The sequence below is a fragment of the Marmota marmota genome, unplaced genomic scaffold (assembly GCF_001458135.2).
Source record: "Marmota marmota marmota unplaced genomic scaffold, marMar, whole genome shotgun sequence".
NCBI classification, from domain to species: domain Eukaryota; kingdom Metazoa; phylum Chordata; class Mammalia; order Rodentia; family Sciuridae; genus Marmota; species Marmota marmota.
Window position 1 is genome coordinate 3,731,726 of NW_026000021.1, and position 13,686 is coordinate 3,745,411.

Here is a 13,686-nt window from a genome sequence, read left to right on the forward strand (position 1 = left end):
ATATGCTATTAATGAATGATAATATTCAAATAGAAGATAAGGATTAAGAAGCAGAGACATATGAGATTGAATATATGATACAGTGGTATTTAAGTTCAGAAAAAGAGGATTATCCAATAAATAACTATTTACTTGAAAAAATCAAAATCAATTTATAACTCAAAAATTGGACAATAAGTTAACAAGATAAAACTTTTAAATTAAATATATTAGAAGAAATATCAGGAATATACACTTGAAATATAGAGGCTGTAAGAAAAAACAATAATTTGACTATGTAAATGATAACAATTCCATGTAGGAAATTTATAAAGTTGAAATTAGTAACAGATTAAAAAAGACTAATATATTCATAACAAAGGCCCCATAATATACAAAAGATATCTATAAAAAGACAAATAATTCAAAAGAAAATTGGAGATAATAATATGAATGGGCACAGAAGAGTCAATGAGCAAACATAAACATAATAATGTTACATATATATGGTACTTATTTTTTTTGTCAGTTACTTGTTGAACATATCACATTTGTCCTCAACACCACCTTATATATTAGGTATTACTTTTGCCTCCATCCAAAGATAGGAAAAACCAAAGCAAAGAGGTGTTAAGTTTTGTACACTGTACTTGCTTGAAAGTAATGAAGCTACAATTAAAACTCACACATTCTGGTCATAGTCTGTGATCTCATGCACTATATATCAGCTTACTTAATGGAGGTAAACCAATGTTCATTTTTTACTCATAATTGCAAAATGCAAACATAAAAATAAGGTATTTATTAGTTGTAAAGATGTAGAAAAATTGATATGTTCACATAATAATATTGAAGTTTAAAACTGAAATGTTTTATTGAAGTGTAGTTTGATCTCATCTACCAGACATATTATTTGTATAATATATAAACATGTATATGTTACATTAATTTCTAATAAGAAAGCATTGTACTAAACCTAAAAGGTATCATTGGAGAACAAAGAAATGTGCTACATGAACAGTATAAAAACAATATTGGTTATTATAAGTGTATGTGAATACCCACATATAACTTTGTCATAGTCAAAATTCTAAAACATTTTGTTAGTTGTAAACAAATATTTTATATATATATATATATATATATATATATGATCTTCTTTAGGTGTTAATTAAAATGTACATGTTGAATAAAATATTAACACCTAGTGTGGTAATAATCTTTGGGGAATAAAAAGTGACATTCATCTATAGTATTTTATGTATATCCTTAGTATTTAATTTTATAAGACTAAACAACATAATATCTTTCCCTCATCAAGTTGAAGAAGAACCATAAATACTAACAAAGTTATGAAGAGAAACTTTGACATCCTTTTAGAGGACTTGCATCCTTTTAAGGATAATTTAGTACTGTATTTCAAAATCTCTATACATATTAATATCATTTACTACAGAAATCCTATTCTTGAAATTTTTTTCCTAGAAAACAACCAGATAAGAATATAACAAAAGAAAAAAGTTACAGTCCAACAACTTTGATGAGCAGAATTGTAAAAATCCTCAACAAAATATTGGCAAACCTAATTCATTAGCACATTATAAAGATCATACATCATGATGAAGTTGCTTTCATTTCAGGAATTCAGGGATGGTTCCACAATGGCAAATAAATAAACATAACACATTGCATTTAAATTGCCAAGGATAAAAATCACAGGATTATCTCAATAGATCTAGAAAAAGCTTTCAAAAATATTCAATATCACTTTGTGATAAAACCCTGAAGACAGTAGGTATTGAAGCATCTTACTTCAACATAATAAAATCTACATGCAACAAATACATATTCAACCTTATAATTAATGGGAGGAAACTAAGTATTTTCTCTAAAATCAGGAATGAGACAAGGATATCCATTCTCACCACCCTTACTCAATATAGTACTTGAAATTTTAGCCAGAGAAATTAGGCAAGAGAAAAAATAAAATAATACAAACAGAAAAAGAAAGTCAAATTATTTTCAGGAGCTATGATCCTGTACTTTGAAGACTTTAAACACTCCACTAGAATACATTTCAATCTAATCAACAAAATCAACAAATTAGTAGGATACAAAATCAACAGAAAAAAATAGTTTTTCTATGTATTAATAATAAATCAACTGATAAGGAAATAAAAAACAATTTTATTCACAATATCATTTAAAAATATGAATAAACATAATCAAAGAGGACTCCTACATTCATCTAATTGAACAGTTAATATTGTTAAAATGGCCATATAGCTAAAAGCAATCTATGAATTCAATCCAATCTCCATCAAAATGTCAATGGTATTCTTCACAGAACCAGAAAAAAAAAAAAGAAAGCAATCCTAAAATTTATCAAGAAACATATAGACCCAGAATAGCCAAATCAATCTTGAGCAAAAAGAACTTTGCTGGTGGTATGACAAGACCTGATTTCAAAACATACCACAGAGCAAGAGTAACAAGAACACAATAGTACTGGCATAAAATCAGACATATAAGCCAAAGGAATAGAAGACAGAGAGACAAACCCACACAGCCACCGACATTTTACCCTTGACAAAGGTGCCAGAAGCATACATTGGAGAATAGACAACCTCTTTAACAAATGGTGTTAGAAAAACTGGATATCCCTATGTAGAAGATAGGGATCTATCTGTACAAGAATCAGCTCAAGATAGGCGAAAGACTTAAATGAAAGACTCAAAATTTGGAAACCACTAGAAGAAAACTTAGGGGAAGCCCTTGAATGCATAGACATAGGCAATGACTTCCTAAATAGTACTCCAAAAACAATTACTAGTAAATAATAGCAAGAATTAATAAATAAGACTGCATAAAATTAAAAGATTCTGTGTGGTCAAGAAAACAATCGAAAGAGTTAAGAGAGAGTATACAGAATGGGAGAAAAATCTTTCCTATTACTCCTCTAACAGAGGATTGATATTGAGAACACACACACACACACAAAAAAAAAAATGAAAACATTGAGAATATATAGAGAACTGATAAAACACAGCACCAAAAAAATAAAAACCATAAACCCAATCAATAGATGAGCAAATGAATCAATCAGACACTTCACAAAAGAAGTACAAATGCCCAAAACTTGTATTAAAAACACCTTTAAAAATTCACAGAAATATAAATCAAATTTGCATTGAGATTCTATCTCACCCACTCAGAATGGAGTATAAAAAATAATAAATGTTGTCAAGGATGTAAGGAAAATAAAAGAGACACAGACGACACAGAGGCAGGAAAAAGGTCTGCTGGTCCAAGAGGCCAAGTTTATTTTTACCAATAGGTTACATTAGGTCATTAGTGCCATAACTACATTATTGTTTATTGTATCAGTAAGGTTGCTTATTCTGCAGTTACATTCTGCAGTTACAATATTCAACAATAGGAGGTTTGTGTAGCTCCCAAGAAAGTCCATTGTTTAAAGTTACTGTTATAGGCAGGTCCAGGAGCACTGGAGCTTGATGAAACATTGTAGTTATCTATTTTAAGTAAATTTCTTTATTCCCAGGAACTATGTGCCTGAGATCAAGGTCAAGGCTGATAAAACTCTGGCAGAGAGCCTACTCATGCAGGGCATTGCAACAGCAGCCAGGCATTTCCTAGCAGCCAGGCATTCTGTGCCTTTGCACAGAAACTTTCTTAGCGACCAAGCATGCCACAGTCATGAAGCTATCAGAGACCCCAATTCCAAACACAGAACCCCTACAAAAGATGCAGGAAATGAAGAACACTTATATAATGTTGGTGAACCTATAAGCTAGCTAATATGGCCACTGTGGAAATCAGTATGGAGTTCCCTCCAAAAACTAAAAATAGAACTACCATATGATCTAGCTATATCAACGATGTTCCCAATGTGACATAATTTGGAGGTGGGGGCTTTGAGAAGAAATTAGATCATGAGGGTGATGCAAACATAAATGAGTTAGTGTACTTATATCTATCAAAGGTCTCTCTCAGTCAGCTAAGGATAAGAGAAGGTAGCCTTTTCCAGACACTAGACCTGCAGGCATTTTGATATGAGACTTCCTAGACTCCAAAACTGTGAAAAATAATGTTTAAGACATCTCAGAGCCAGCTTATAGTGTTTTTATAGCAACCTGAACTAAGAGCTGCTTTAACACTGTAAATTTGTAGCATGATAGCTTACAGTAGTATTGAACACTTCCTAGTCATCAAATTTGTTTGTTGGAAGCTGATTAGAAACAGATTATTTCATGTCTGCAACAAGAATTCAATGTGCAGTGAGACAGACATTTGATATGGATTAGACATGGGTTCTTTTTTTTTCGTTTTAGAAAAACTGGGTCCATCTAACTATATATCACAACAGTATTATTGTTCTTGATAATCCAACATTCTCAAGTAAAAAAACAGTAGCCATAAACATGGGAATAGTTATCTTATAGAACTATTCAGATATAAATTGTGGTTGCTCTGAAAAATATTGGCTTTGTTTCAAATGAGAAAGGAAGTATTTATTAAAACATAGAATGAAAAGGCAAAAGTATATAAATATTTGAGGCAGAGATGTGCCAAAAGATAACTTGAATCTAAATCTAGCTATGGTCCAGTTTAATAACACAAAGTCATTAACTGATTAATGATCCTTTTTAGGTACTAGAAAACTCTTTATTTTTCATATTTTATATGTAGTCTATTAGCTTCCATATTATAAATAAGAACATACAGGCAGATTATTTCCTCATAGATTACAAAGACAGAATTAAGGCATCAAGTTTATAAAGTTTCTCTTTATCTTAAATATCAAGGTTGAAATTTATCCAAAATATTTCTTCAAGTCAATATATTTTATCACTTCAAATATACTTTAAATGAGTTACAATGTCTTATACCCATTTTTTCCTGGTAACCTATAAAAAACTATGTATATTTATTGAACATTAATATCAGCCAAAAAATATATCACAGAATATTGTTTCTCTGACCCATTAGCTAATATTTCTTTACATAGTGAAAAATTATAATGCATATATTTTATGACTATATATTTTATGCTGTCCACTTTCAGTACATACTGAATTAAAGACAGAATCAGATCATCTTGTTTTTAAATTTTCTCCACTTTTTTGCCTCCAAAAATATTTTTATTATTACATTATACTTACACATGACAATCAGGTTCATTATGACATATTCACACATACATACACAGAATATATTTTTCTCCATTCAACTTTCCCTTCCCTTCTCTCTCCCCATTACCTTTCCTCTACTCTACTAATCTTCCTTATATTTATTGAGTTTTAATCAGTTATATATGTAACAAATTATTTATATATATATATATATATATATATATATATATATATGTGTGTGTGTGTGTGTGTGTGTGTGTGTGTGTGTGTGAATTCACTGTAGTATACTCATATATGTACATAGCATAGTTCAGTCAATTTTTGGGGGGTGAGGAGGACTAGGTATTGAACGCAGGGGCACTGAACCACCGAGCCACATCCCCAGACCTATTTCATATTTTATTTAGAGACTGGGTCACATTGAGTTGCTTAGCATTCACTTTTGCTGAGGCTGGCTTTGAACTTGTGATCCTCCTGCCTCAACCTCCTGAGCCACTGGGATTACAGGTATGTGCCACCATGCCTGGGTCAGTAAATTGTTTTTATTTCTAAATTTCATTCCATTATGATCTGATAGAATACAAGAAATTACCTCTTTTTTATTTGTTAAGACTTTCTTTGACTCCTAAAATATAGTCTATTTTAGAGAAGACTCCATGTGCATTTGAGAAGAAATTTAATTTGTTCATGGGTGAAATATTCTGTTGGATCCAGTTGCCTAATAGTGTTTCTTGTTTTGAAGAGTCTTTGCTAACATTATATCTGCATGATCTATTGGTTGAGAGAGAAGTATTGAAATCACAGTATTATTATAATGGGGTCTATTTGATTCTTTCCATCGAGTAGGGTTTGTTTTATGTATGTAGGCACGCACACCAATATTTGGGGCATACATTTTTATAATCATTACATTTTTTGTTAGATGATTCCCTTAACCAATATGAAGTGACTTTCTTTGTCTCTTCTGACCAACTTTGACATGAAGTCTACTTTGTCAAATAAGAGAACAGCTTCTCCTGCCTGCATTCAGTCTCCATTTTCAAGATACGTCTTTTTCTATCTTTTTATCTTCAGCTTGTGAAAGACTTTGCCCAAAATGTAGTCTCTTATAAATAAGATATGGTTGGATCTTGATATTTAATCCACTCTGACAATCTACGTGTTTTGATTGGAGACTTTAGAATATTTACATTTACTGTGCTTCTCAAGTGATTTTTTTTGTTAAAATTTCTTCTGTATGAAATACATCATTGAGTATGATTTATAGTCCTCATTAGCAGTTATCAATTCTTTTAGTTTCTACTTATTGTAGGAGGTTTTAATTTCATTTTCAATTTTGAAAGAGAGTTTTTGGTATAGCACTCTTGGTTGAGACCATTATCTTTTGGGTTTTGGTATATGTTATTCCAGCTTTTAGAATCTCAGTTGGGAGACCAAAATTAAGTATATGTGGCTTATCTCCAAATGTGACCTGTTGTTTATCTCTGTGGCTTTTAAATTTTTATTCTTCTTCTATATATTAGACATTTTACTTACAGTGTGTCTTGGAGAATATGTTTTTTTGCTTTTCTGTTTGGGATTTTAAATGTCTCATTTCTATCTTATTCCTAGGATTTGAGAAATGTTCTGACACATTTCATTGAAAAGGTTGTGTATTCCTTTAGAGTGTACCTTCTTCTATGCTGACAATTCTTACACATTTTACTGTTAACCCAGATATCTTGAATATTCTAGTCATGGTCTCTTAACATCTTTTCTTTATTATTAACTTTATTTTCAAGATGATACACTTTCTCTGAGGTTTTAATCTGTCTTCTATATGATCTAATCTATTGGTGTTGTTTTCAACTTAATCTTTAGTTTATTTAGTGTTTCTTTTCCAGAATTTCTGCTTGGTTCTTTTTCAGAATCTCTATCTTTTTATTGAAGTGTTCTTTAAATTAATTTTTTTTCTTTTAGTATTTTTCTCTTAATCCATTCCCTATATCATCATCTTTTGTTTTACTTAGGTTTGTAACCATGAACTTTCTAAATTCTTTATCTGACACTTCCTCCATTGTGATATCAATGGACTTAGTTGTTGAAGTGTTGTGGTATGGTTGGGGTGACTTCTTCCTTTGCTTTCTCATATGGATTGTATTTCTACCCATTTGCTGGAATAATTATCTTTTCTACCTTTATGTAAGGAAAATAATTAGTGTGCTGCTTTTTCTTCTGTGCTCAGATGGTCAAATATCTAAGTATTGATACTTCTAGTCAAAATTCACTCACTGCTTTGTTCAGGATCTGGCACCAATTTGAGAGAAGGTATTAAACCTTATTAGCTGCAATAACTTCAAAGCTATCTACTAATACTCGTTAAGGGGGAAATATTCTTCACAATTTCTCTAATACAAGTATAAAATTTAAATAATGCTATTGAAAGGTTATGAAATTAGTTAATAAAGGTTCTAAAATTACTCTTAAATTATATGGTAATTGAAAAGGGGTAATGAGAAAAGTGAACCCCCCCAAAAAAAGAAAGAAAAAAAAGAAGATAAAAATTAATACCAATAAAGATAAAAAGAAGAAGAAAAAATTGTGGATTTGTAATTAGCAGGTGACACAAGAGGGAAAAGAGACCAAGAGGAGTAAGTGCAAACTTAACCTAGGAAATCAAAATGCAATGATTCCAGTTAATGCTTTAAAACATTAGAAGAAATGCAACAAATTTGGTTGAGGGCTACAATATTGAATAAAAAGGGAATATCTACCAATTCAATACAAAGAGTAATATCTGTACGAAAATAGTGACTGTAGAGGTATTTATGATATTCTTTGACAAGTTATTTAAGGCTGGGAAATTCATTTTTGCATCTTCCCAAATTGAATTTCGTACCTTTAGAAGCTGCCTGCCACCCTGGTTTCCCTGGATATGAGGCAGTGATCACTCTATTTCATCTAAAATTTTAGGAGGACCCCTTTGATTATTTGTGTGTCCAAATACCTAGTAGCTTTCTATTGAGTCAAAGAAAATGGTCTCTAATTGTCCTGTGACTTATTATCCAGGTTATACCCTGCTAGGTAGTGCAGATTTGTATTCCCACCAGGAGAAAAGTTCCCTTTATCTAATGCTGTCAAATACAGTGTGGGCCTCTTCATGCATATTTCACAGTGTGTGAAATGTGTAGGTCTAAAATAGATGAATTTTCTGGTTGAAGGGTAATGAGTGGCCCATGGAGAGGTGTATGACTGCTGCCCCCTTGCAGTGCATAGGACACAGGTCAGTAAGATTGTATCAGTGAGAATATGTCTGGGCATTCTGTGATGCTGGTATCTGTGGGATGCTGGTATCTATGGGATGTTGCTCAGTAAGTGTCTATGGATGCTTACTCTCTTTTAGAGATATTCTCTCTTTCTATATGCTCAAGTTCTCCTGCTGTCTGGTTGGGGTTATCCTCGGAAATGTCTTTCATAAGTCCATGTGTCTGAATTAGAATTGAGTGGCATCCCTGGAGCTTGCAGCTGTGAACTCTGAGAGGTTCTGAGGCACCAGAGCCACTTCCCTGGTTGTTATGGCTCTTTCACTAGACTTTGATTGCTAGCCTAAAGTCCCAAAGTCTCCATGCTTGGAGGCTGCTGCATCTGCTGGCTGTTTCTATTGGGTGTGGGGTCACAGGATACAGGGCTGTTGCTCAGTGCGGTAAAACGTTGAGCACCTGCTCCCCTCCAATGTGGCTTGTTTTTAATGACCCTACTAAGGACTTGGTGGCTGAATGCAAATGTGGGGCATGTGAATGCAGGCCTTACTCTCTCTGTGGGTGTCTGTGGCACAGAAGCATCCACCTTGGCTGCTACATATCATTAAAGTTTTATCCATCATCATTTGGGGATTAGGGAGTCAGCTGGCCCATCTTTATCTAGCTCCTGTGGAGACTAAAGGGAGAGCTGGGTTGGGGTTAGCAGTCCCTGGGAGTGATTTGCTCTAGGTACACTCTATCCTACTCTCTTTATCCACAGTAAAGGGGATTTCAGCATCAGTCTTCCTACAAGTTCCTTCAGGATGGATTATTAAGACAAACTATTTCAGAGATATTCCTTATAATTTTGTTATTATCTGTAGGTGGAGGAAACTTGTATTAGATTTAATTTCTTTCAAGGAGGCTAGTTAACTGGGGACTCTACAAAATGTCTGCTCTGCCCAGCCCAGCTTTCTGTTAATAATTTGGAATCTAATTCAGTGTCTTCATTGCTCCTATTCCATTTTAATTCAATCTGCCTTTCTTTCCAACTCTCATTAAGAGAGTAAGCCTGTGAGCTTCCTTTCTTTCTTTCTGTGACATCCTTCCCCTCCGATACCATTTGGTCAGAGTCAAGAGATTCTTTTCCTATTTTTTGTTCTGGTAAACAAATTTCAAGTCCCCCCAAGTATCAAGCTGTGCAACACTGAGTTTTAGAGTAGTTACTCTGTCACCCACCTCTATTCTGCTGTTCTTCCACTGCTTTGTCTTGAGGCTGTCAAGGAGTCAAGGTTGCTGCCTAGATCCGTGGCCATCATATTTGCTAAATTGCATTAGACTATAAAACTCATTTTAGCTGAAGATGCTGTGGTCAAATTTGGGTGATCTGTGTTGTCTAATAGTCCTGATGCCAGAATAGTGATATTCACTTATTGTATTATCCAATGCCACAATAAGACCATTCATTTTATTTTTCTTTCCTACCCCATTCTTTGCCTTCCTTCCATTTCTTTCTTCTAGCAACTAATTTCCAAAGGTCTATTGTGATCTGGGTGCAGAACCATCCAAGAATAGTCTGACAGTAGCAGGACAGGCTTTTTAGAATATGAGGAGGTGAGAAGAGAACAAACCTCTCAGTCAAATCATAATGTGATGAAATGATATCTCTGTTGCAGTGGTTTATAGAACACTGTGTTACTTAATTTGCTGGGCAAGTTGGAAAGGATTCATTTAAAAGATGACCATGATAATATATCTTGAAAGATGAATAAATTTACTTCGAGCAGAAAAATGTGTGAAATGTCTTCTAGATGGGAGCATAGTGAGTACAAAGTCAGAACTGCAAAAACCTAAGGTTCTTAGGAGAAGTATATCTCGGCAGACTCATGGGCAGGTGTGATCTTACTCCCTATCACAGTGAGAGACTAATAGGAAGGTGACTACACAGGAAAAATTAATAAAATGTTCCTATTGACATTCTGCTCTAAAACTTGTTGGTCAATAATTACTTTTCCTATGAATTTGCTTTAGGAACATAAAAAAAATGAAATCAGATAATGAAGTAAATAATTTTGAGAACAAGAATAACACAACCACAAAACACGCTTTCAGGAGAACCTATCATTATTCATGTTAAAAACAATCTTTTAAAAGTAAATTTCTTAAAAACAACTACTTAACCAAAAAAAAAATGGATATGGGCTTATGTAGCCCTTTAGCTGAGGAAACATGCCTCTGTAATCCATGCATATCTTGAACAGAAGCAGCTAATCATATTTATGTTTTACTGATAAGTAATTTTTTGAAAGTTATACCTTTTCTTAATATGTACATTTACTATGTGCTCAGCTTCTATTTCTAGTCATGATATCTTGCTATAAGATTTTAATTCTTGAAAGTCTATTCCCTTTGGAATTCTGAAGAACATAGAAATATTTATCTCAATCTACACATTAGGATTAAAGGCTAAGTATCACTAAAAGATTGTGTGGACCAGTGTACTTCCTCTTTCCTTCCACTCTTGGCTATAGAATCTAATTAGAGAGCATTCCTTAGGCTTTAAAGAGAGCTCCACACTGGTACTCACTGACATAAGAGCTTATGGTGCTGAAAATTCCTGTTGCCACAGTGAATAAAACACAATTCGAAATGTCATAGTGAGCATATGCTTGCGTGCTTCTCTTATTTAGGAAAGATTTTGGTCAGATTTTGTCACACTTAGGTGTTTTACTTATGTCTTCTGAAGAGAACTATACCTGTGTTCTGTGCCTGTATGTGTGCATGCACATGTATGTATGCATGCACATGTATGTTCATATGTACTTACATATATTTATAAAATGAACACCTAAGAGCAGATATGTAAAACTTAGCTTGAGAGACACTTCATTAAAAGGAAAATGCTGAATTCCTTTTCTGGCCAAAAGAGATAGTAGATTTATTATCACAAAATAACTAAGAACTGGAAAACACACATAAAACAATTGTTTTTAGAATTTGGACATCAAGGAAAACATGACAATGGCAACTGTTGTGGTCTAGATAGATGTTAGGTGCCCCCCAAAAGCTCATGGGTAAGACCATGGAAGAAGATTTAGAGGAGAAATTATTGTGTTAAGAGCCTTAACCCAATCAGTGTTAATCCCCTGAGAGGGATTAACTGAGTGGTTACTGTAGGCAGGTAGGTTTTGACTGGAGGAGGTAAAGCATTGGGGGCATGTCTTGTTGCTTCTGGTATCATGACTTGAGCCTCTTCACAATCTTTCCTTCATGACATCCTGCCTTACTCAGGCCCTAATGAATGAAGTTAGCCATCTCTGGACTGAGACCTCTGAAACCATGAGCCCTCAGATAAACTTTTCTTTCTCTAATTGTTTTTGTCAGTCTTTTGGTCACAATGATGAAAAAGCTGAGTAAAACCTGAGCAAAAGGAAATAGGTGAGTCTAACATCTTCTAGTTAATTAACTAGAAGGAGTTTTCAAGCTCATGTATAGGTACCAAGTGGAGGTTAGAGATATTTTTGGGAAAGATACCAGTTTCTTCATCTGTGTGTATGTAAGAAAATTATCAAAGAGGAACAATTCACTCTAAAAAGTTTTATATAATGCATTATTATTATTGAGGTGAAACTCACATAAGATTAATCATTTTAGAGTTAACAATTCCTTGCATTTAGTAAATTCACAGTATTCCATAATCATCCTCTCCATCTAAATACAAAATACTGTTATCACCCTCCAAGAAACCCTGTACCCATTAAGCATTCCTCATTCTGTAGTCTTCTTCTCTGAAGCCCTGGCAACTGTTTTCTATTGCACAGATTGTCCTATTTTGGAACTTCAAATAAGTAGAATCTATAAAATGTAGCAGGCTTTTATATCTGGCTTCTTTCACTTATCATAGTGTTACTGATGTTCATCCACACTATAGTACACATCAATATTCATTCCTTTTTTTTTGGGGCTGGAAAATATTTTATTGTTTGTTCAGAACACGTTTTATTTATCTGTTCACATTTAAATGACATTTGGGCTGTTTCTACCTTCTGGTTATTGTGAATATTGCTGCTATCAGCATGTGTATACATATTCTTGTTCAAGTAACAGTTTAGTTTTTAGTTTTTTTTTTTTTTGTCTTTTGAATATTATCAGGAGTAGAATTTCTAGGTCATATGCTAATTCCATGCTTTACCTTTTGAGATCACACTGAACTGATTTTTGCAAAAAACTGAACCATTTTACATTCCCATCACTATGTAAGTATCAGAATTTATTCATAATCTTGTTAGCATTTCTTTTTTTTAAATAACTGTCCTAGTGAATGAGAGATGATGATTCTTGTGATTTTGGTTTGTTTCCCTGATGACTAGTGATGATGAATATCTTTTTATGTGCTTGTTAATGATTTGCATATATTATTTAGAAAAAAATATTTCTTAGAGACTTCTGGCCATTTTTGATTGGGTGGTCTTTTTTTTAAACTTTGTATTTAAAAAAAAATATATTCCAGATACTAGACCCTTGTCACATAAATGATTGACAAATGTTACCTTTTTTTAGTCTATTTTTTCTTAATAATGTCCCTTAGATATTTTTTTAATGACATAGCAAACTTCATCTGTTTTGTCACTCTTGCTTTTAGTGTCACATCTAAGAATTCATTGCCAAACCCAAGGTCATAAAAATTTACCCCTCTGTATTCTTCTAAGAGTTTTATGGTGGTAGCTTCTATATTTGCATTATTGATCCTTTGTGTGTGTATGTGTGGGGGTGTAATTATTAGAACTTATATAAGACAAAGAGTAGAAAAGCTCATGATTTGTGGGGTAATGAAGTAGATAAGTTAAAGGTACATTTTGTGGATCTAAAAATAGCCTTAAAGCAAAGGTTATTTGTTTCCTGCTTTAATAGAGTTTAAAAGGAAGACATGAAAGAAGTCAAACCATTTCCAAGTAATTAAGCTGCATCATAGAATAAGGCACAAGTGTATTTAGAGGAAATCAAAGTTGTATATAAACCATTAAAATAAAATTCCCCAAATCTAGCATACAAACGAAAATTACCAGTCATGGAAAATACAGGGAATTTTAACTTATAATAAAGACCAAAGAAAATCAATGTAAGCAGATTATGGTATTAAATAGTACTTTTATATTTGTATTACATATGTTTATGAAGTAGAAAAAAGAAGATGGTACATACACAAGTCATTTGGAAAAATAATTGTATGACATTTTTATCTCTATGACAAACATACATGAGATAATTAAATTAAAAGGAAGAAAAAGTTATTTTGGATCTTGATTTCAGAACTTTCGGTCCATCATCACTTGGTC